This window comes from Quercus robur, chromosome 11, assembly GCF_932294415.1.
Source record: "Quercus robur chromosome 11, dhQueRobu3.1, whole genome shotgun sequence".
NCBI classification, from domain to species: Eukaryota; Viridiplantae; Streptophyta; class Magnoliopsida; order Fagales; family Fagaceae; genus Quercus; species Quercus robur.
Window position 1 is genome coordinate 37,462,265 of NC_065544.1, and position 7,928 is coordinate 37,470,192.

General features: G+C 39.0%; 1 pseudogene; it reads right to left on the bottom strand.

Annotated features, from left to right (window-relative positions):
• Nucleotides 1-485: 485 nt before the first annotated feature.
• LOC126706284 (UDP-glucose flavonoid 3-O-glucosyltransferase 7-like) lies at nt 486-1,596 on the bottom strand (annotated as a pseudogene).
• Between the last annotated feature and the right edge of the window lie 6,332 nt (nt 1,597-7,928).

The window sequence follows — 7,928 nt, forward strand, 5'->3', positions numbered from 1 at the left end:
TTTCATGCTTGTTCTCTCTCCAAAATAGAGAGATCAATTTTTGGTGAGCTAGGGGAGAAAATGTCTAGGCCACACCAAAAATCCTCCAACTTTTTTTTTCCTTACCAAACAACCCAAAATCTCATTCTCCCATTTCTTTTCTATCATTTCTATTTCATCTCCAACTAAACATAGCCTAAGCGTCATAGAAGTTATGTTCTTATCTTAAGACATTAATTACAAAATTAAATGCAATTATGAGGTTCTCTTTAAGGGTTATATAAACAAATAGAAAACTTGAATTATTAGGCAATTCCATATTGTGCATAGCACAAGCTATTTGCCTAGTTTATCATCAATTCACAGGACAATGTCTTACAACTATTGAAGAACAATTAAGCAAATAAGACTAACACACGCTCATCAAAACAGATAAATGATTTATTTTACGACAAAAGAACTACGTTGGCAATTTTTTTGCCTCAAGATTAAGAACAAGGCAACTATCATTCTTCAATTACTGTATTCAAATCAGAGTAGGACGATCCCCCTTCGTCAACAGCCCCCCTTGCCATCTCCCCAAGTACCTTGGCTTTGCTTCTCATTTCCTCAAATTCTTCACCCACCATAATTTGCCTTACTGCCTTTTGTATTGCTTGCCTCTTACTATCATCTCCAACCATTCTAATCCATTGCTGCGCACCAACACTAATCCCAATTTTCAGTACTTGAGTTACTAAATTCTCATTGTGAAATTGCTTAACAGTTACAGGCCATGTGACCATAGGCACCCCTGCAGTCACTCCTTCCACGGTTGAGTTCCATCCACAATGAGTAACAAATCCTCCAACTGCTTCATGGTCAAGAATCAACATTGGGTTGCCCAACCTTGTATAATTAGTCCCTTACCAGCCATTCTTTTCTCAAATTCCTATAGGTAACCAATCTTCCTCTCCTTTTTCATTTTTGCCTTTCCTCACAACCCAAATGAATTGTTGTCCAGAAGCCTCAAGACCAATTGCAATCTCCATGAGTTGGGAATCACTAAGGTTTGATATACTTCCAAAACAAATATAAACAACCGAATTGGGTTTCTTTGTAGCAAGCCACTTCAAACATTCTTGTTCATCAATGGAGGCTTCTGTTCCCCTTTGGGCTTTATCTTTAGTATCCTTGTTGCATAATGAAACTGGACCTATATGCCATGCCTTTCTTCCCCAAACGTTTCTGTAATGATCTATATAATCTGGCTCGAGCTCATAGAAGCTATTAACAACAACCCCATAGCTCCTCAACCCTGATTTGGAAGCTTCTTTCAAAAACTTGGAAAAGTCTATTTCAACTTCTTGCTGGGTGAAGTCTGGCAGTTGCATCAATGTCAGCTTTATCTCCCCTGGAAAGTTAGGAATGACAAATATTTCAGAATCAGACGAAACTTTCTTGTGAGGTTTTTTCAATTGTTTTGGAGACTACAGGCATGTTGAGAGGAGTAGTGACAAACGTTGCCTTCACACTGTGCGCTGCAAATAGCTTGGCCATGTCTATGGCTGGTATCATGTGGCCTTGAGCCATGAAAGGGAAGAAAAATATGTGAAGCTGACTAATTTTGGTACCCATTTGTTTATCAAGGATGACAACGAAGACTGGTGAAACAGAGTTTAGGCTAGGCTATATTTTTTGGTGTTGTATGAGAAATTTCAAATTTGTAATTATAATTCTACTTTCTACAAAGAAATTTGATTTGTGTTGTAGTATTTATTTATAAATTTTTTTTTTCCAAGTCAGGGTTTCTGTGACCACCTAGAATGCACGGACGCAGCTAGGAGGGTGCCGCACCCGAGTCCGACGCGGTTGACCTCGCGTCGGTGCTGCGTCTGCGTTTTTTTTTTTTTTTTTTTTTCTCAGATTCGCGCCGACTCGGCTCGATTCGCGCCGACGCGGCTCGATTCACGCCGAATCGGCTTCAATTCGCGCCGAATCAGGCTGATTCGGCCAGAATCGGGCCGTATCGGCCATATCGGTCAATATCGGCCAGCAACCGATACGGCCGAAACATGCCGGAATCGGCCGAAACAAGCCGAAATTGGCCGTGAAAATCGCCGGAGAGGTCGAAATTCTGACCTCAAATGCGTTTCTTGCCTTATTCTTTCTTTGTTTTGTGAATCAAGTATATTAATGTGTTTTTTAAGAATATTTTAATAGTAAAAATATATAGAAAATATAAATAAAAATATTTTTAATAATTTTTTAATCACCGAGTCCCGCCGCACCCGCACCCTACTTTTTCAAAAATTGCCGAGTCCCGCACCCGCACCCGCACCTGCACCCGCACCCGAGTCCCAAAACGCACCCGTGCTTCATAGGTGACCACTGCCTTCAATGTGGAGCCGCCCCTGGTATAATTGAGATTGAGGCAATTTTTATCTCAAAAATGCTTTTTGAGAATTTGTATGCTTTTCTTTGCCTTTTTTCTTGTGTGTATATTGTCTTTTAAGGACTTCTTGTTACGTTTTCTACTTGTATTGTACTGCTCTGCATACGAACAGCCAAGTTTTTCAACACATGCTTAGGTGATACATGTGTGAAATGTAATGTAACATTCTTTGGTGAGAAGTTACTTAAAATTAATTGTCAATAATAACTTCTTATAAAGATTGTCGTAGGAAAATAAAGGGATCACTATAGCCTTTTGGATTTTCTCTAAGCACTTGAACAATCCTCTTCAATTTCTTATGCTATCATCAATTTGTCACATGTATGGCGCTCAATAATTTTTCTTTGGACATAGTTCTTGATCGATGGGAAGTACCAATTATTTCAAAAATTTAGGTTGATTGGAAATGGAAAATTTAATCATTTAACCACATAATTCTAACAATCTCCTTCACGTATGCGCTCAAACTCTCTTTTAATAGGTAAAGCCGAATACATGGTGAAAGCTCGAATTTGTATGAAAACACAAGAGCTGTTTAAACCCCAAAATTAAACTTACAGCTCAGTTGATTTTACTCTAACTTAAACTATGTGCGGAATAGAGTAAATGAGAGCGAACAAACAATGTAACTACTCTAAGCCATATTCATCAAATATCAACAATAAAATAAAAGGTAAAAGAGTAGGGAAGAAGAATGCAAACACAAGATAACATGCCGATATGTTATCGAAGAGGAAACCGAAGAACTCGCCGAAAAACCTCTCCGCCGCCTTCTAAGCAGTAAATCGATCCACTAGAGAATGAGTTGGAATACACAAATAACAAAAGACCTTCCAAGCCTACTCTACCCCATGTACTTGAGCCCTTCAAGCTCTTACTACCAACTGACTTGACGAAGCCTTGTCTTCTCTAACTCTCTAGATCACGCAATTCAGCTAGATTGCATCCACCAAACAAATAGCTTCTTCCAATGCTTTCCAGTAGCACCAAAACCTTACTTTATACTCAGGATTGGTGTGGTAAGTGTTTGGGCTATCAACCTCTTAAAGATTTGGATATGGAGAGGTAGGAATTGAGGAAAACCACAATGGATTGTGGGTATGACAATCTCCCACTCTCAAGGGTTATGGCTAGGGTTTTCTCTCTGAAAAGCACTCCTCTCAATATGCGGGTAATATGGGTATATATAGTGTGGGTAGAGACATGGTGTATTAGATATGACAACATAGCAAAACAGAATGTTTGGTGGGTATCTCGTAGGAATGCCTTACTCGCGAAAACCAATTGTCACCATCTGTCATGACTTTTCGTATTCCAGTCATGTGCTAAGTACAAGGCTTTACTTTGCAGAAAGGCTTTTCGCGAGCTACTTGCGAAAACTCCTTTGATCTTCAATTCTGTCTTAAATCTTCACACTCTCTCTCACACACAACCCATACAAAGAAATCCCACATAAAATACAGGGTACATAAGATTAAACAAAATTATAATAAAATTTAGCATAGAATTAAAGCCAACACAAAATTGTTGTAAATCACAACTTTACAAATGAGATTTTAAATGGAATGTAATGTAGAGGAGATAGAGGTCAAACTCAGAAGTTCTTACTCTGATACCATGTGTTAAATTACTAATTCTCCCAAAAAATTAAACTAATTAGAAATAGTAAATTTAATCATTTAACTACATAATTCTAACCTGGAGCAGTAAGCCTTGTCAATGGCGCAGTCTATTATTGTATGTTGGGTTATAAATTGACCTCAATTAATTAGTTCAATTATCTAAGTTGATTAATTAGATCAAATTACATGCAAATCATGGAGGCACCAATAAATTACCAAATAAATTAATATGTTACAGAAATTAAATAACACGGTGATTTGTTGACGAATGGAGAAAAATCTATCGCAAGGTAAAAACTCCACTAGGTGAATTTCAAGTCACCATTCTCAAGAATTCACTAATCAACAAAAAGTGGTTACAAGTATAAGGAATAGTACCACAACCCTAAACTATCCCAAAATACTAACCTGTAGTCGACTTGATCTTGTAGAAGACTTCTTCACATGTACAGATCCCAGTATGTGACTAACTCCAAGCAACTAATTGATTGTTGTTGGCTGCAAAGTTCTTCACTTCAAAGCATGTTGAAAATCAAGAAGCACTTGGTTACAAAACTCTAAGATACACATACGCAGTAGCTTCTCACAGAGTGTATGAGTTCTCTAATTGAGTCTGTGTCTTTGATAACTTTAAAATAAGCCTTTTATATGGTCTAGGGTTATGGAGAGAGAAACCCTAATCATCCAAGTCATCATGGGTCAAAATTCAGATCTCAGAATTCTGAAATCGTAAGTCTCGATGAATCGAACTTGTGTCGAGCTTGTGTTGAGCTTTATCATTAATTCTCGATAGATGCTAGTGTCGAGGCTAGTGTCAAGAATTATTGAAACTTTTTTTCTTCATTTGTTTCTTGGATCAATCTTTATTTCTTTAATGATACCACTTGTTATGTTTGAACAACACACTTCTTGATACATTGAACCCAACTTAGATCTATCAATTTACAAGTAAAGTGTATTTTGTCAAAAGATATGTCAATACATAAAAAATGTGACCCTAACATTGTACAAGAATGCAAAACAAAGTAACATAATCAGTTAGCATAGCAAGCTTCAAGATGTATCAAACTAGGTGCAGCCTTGTCTTCCTTGTTTGCATTTGAAAGTTCAATTAGTGTGTAAAACACTAATGAATGTTTAGACCCCCAATTTTAACAATACTAGCATAAGCTTATACACAAACAATATATGTGCTTAATGATGAATATAAGCTATAACCAACTAGGTAAAACACTCTAAACCATAATTAATTACAAACACAGCAATAATTAAAAGGTAAATAGTAGGGGAAGAGAGATACAAATTCAAAGATAACACCAACACGTGTTATCAAATGAGAAATCAAAGAACTTGGCGAAAAACCTCTCCGCCACCCTCCAAGCAATCTAATGATCCACAAAAGAATAAAGTTGGGATACATGAATAGCAAAAGACACTCAAAGCCTAATCTACCTAATGCACCTAAGCCCTCCAAGCTTCTTGCTCCAACAGGGTTACGCCTAACCTTGTCTTCTTTAACTTCCCGGATCTTGCAATAAGCCCATTGCATCTGTGAGGGATTTCATAATTCGCTCCAATACCAAGGGGCTTGATCAACGATCAAATGCTATAAAAGATTTATGCCCCCTTCATCCTTCACCAATTGGTCGTTGGATGGATCGGTAAGGCACACGGTCCGACAAATGATATTAGAGCCCGGTTATAGGTTCAAGTCGTTGGAGCCTCATTGTAAGGGAGGGATTGTGAAGGATTTCATAATTCGCTCCAATACCAGTAGGCTTAAACTGTGACTGAATGCTATAAAAGATTTGTGCCCCCTCATCCTTCACCAATTGGTCATTTGATGGATCGGTAAGGCACACAGTCCAATAGTATCAACCAAGTAAATTGGTCATCTCCGAACTGCTTCCCAAACACCAAAATACCTCATCGTTGATATGGGTATAGTGAGATAAGGATTTGGCAAAATGAACCTCTCAAGGATATGTTAATGAAGAGGGTGAGAGTAGAGGAATTTGGAGAATCAAATGATGAAAATTATGGATGCGTCAATCTTGTTTTTCTCTAGGGTTTCTCACTCAAAATTCTCTCTAGAATCTCTTTACATTTCGTGGGTATAAGGGTATTTATAGTGGTGTATGTGAGGAATGCGAAAGTCAGTTTTCATCCAAACAGGGCATTTTGGCCACTCAATCTTGCAAGTGGAATGAGTTGCAAGCTAACTGTCTGATCAGACTGTACATTTTGTCCTATAGTGCTCTAGCTGTCATGACCCTTCAGTTCCTTGCATGCTTCACACATGTGGCATTTTAGCGACTTGCCAGTCACGAGATCTAGTCACATGACTCTTCCTAAATGCACACAACTTGAGTTTTTTCACACTCTCTCACACACAACCCTTACATTATTCCCACCTAAATACAGGGTATCAAATTGCTAAAATACAAGCAAATATACAACAGAATAAAGCCAACACTTGATTGCATAAATTTAACCTTACAGCATCCATAATTGTGGTAGCAAGGGACTATAGAGGATAGATTATCGAAGTATGGTCAAAGCATATTAAAAGCTGCTCTCCCCCCGAAGCAGAAGCATCTGCCCTTCTTTGGGCAGCCGAGATTGCTATTAATGAGCAATGGAGGTTTGTTTGTTTCGAAGGTGATGTCAAGTTTGTGTTTGTTGATCCCCTCTCTTCGCCTGAGCTTCAACCTGACTGGTCCATATCCAATATCATTAGTAATATTAGGAATCTGTCTAGGTTTTTCACTAGTTGGCGTTTTGTGTGGGTTAAAAGAACTAGTATTGTAGCTGCTCACGCAACTGCCAAAAAGAACATTCCAGTCCTTTGTTATGTTTCAATAAGGATAGTCTCCCTGGAGTCATCATGTCTGTTTGTAAGAGAGACTATCCCTTTAGACTTTCATTTATAACTGTTAACGTGTAGTAGGGTATGTGGGCTTTAGGCCCACCTTGTTTACTTGTATAGCACACTTACTGTACTACACACCTTGCCTTCTATATAAAAGGCACTCATGTATATTCTATGACTTGAGAAATACAATACAATCATTCAGTATTTCTAACATGGTATCAGAGCCATTGCTCTAACTTTCTTGTGTCTTGCAGTCCTGTCTTTGTTGGTATTTTCCGCTGTCTTGACTTCATCAGTTAGTAAACTCTTTCCGTGCCCTCTCCTGACTGCTCCACCGCCGTCAGAGGTGCAAAGGTTGAATCTTCACCACCAGAAGCTCGATCACCGCCACCAAGATCACTGCCTCCGTAAGATCTTCCACACCGGATCTCCAATTAAGACATAAGACATATCACCGGGTAGATCTTCAACCGATCTACACAAAGCAGCCGGAATCATCATTATCTGACCATCCACGCGCTGCCACGCGCCGGTCAAAGATTCGACAACTTTTCCACGTGCCTCACACGCCATCAGTATTGCTCCGATCAACTCACCGCCGCCATCATCGGAATCGTCTTTCTCCGATCTACATCACCGCAGAAGAATCGGCCTCATCGGACTCCCCAGGCGCTCTCACACGCCGACCAAAGCTCCGGCAAGGATTGACTCATGCGCCTCACGTGCCACTGTGCACTTGCTGAGGTCTTCAACTTACGTCATCTTGCTGACGTCATCATAGTAGTTGACCGTTGACCGTTGACTTTTTCTCATAGTTGACTTTTTGCAGTCTAGGTGTTCCTTGCCCAGTTTTTCGCGTAGATTTCATTTTTGCAGTCCATTTTTGCATATTTTGCTTCTAAATGAAGAATAAGGACAGGTCTTCTTCTTGTTGCAATAATCGTCACCGAGAATCCAGCAAACGTTTTTGCAATTTTTGCAAATGTTTTGGCCACAATATTGAGACTTGCTATCATCG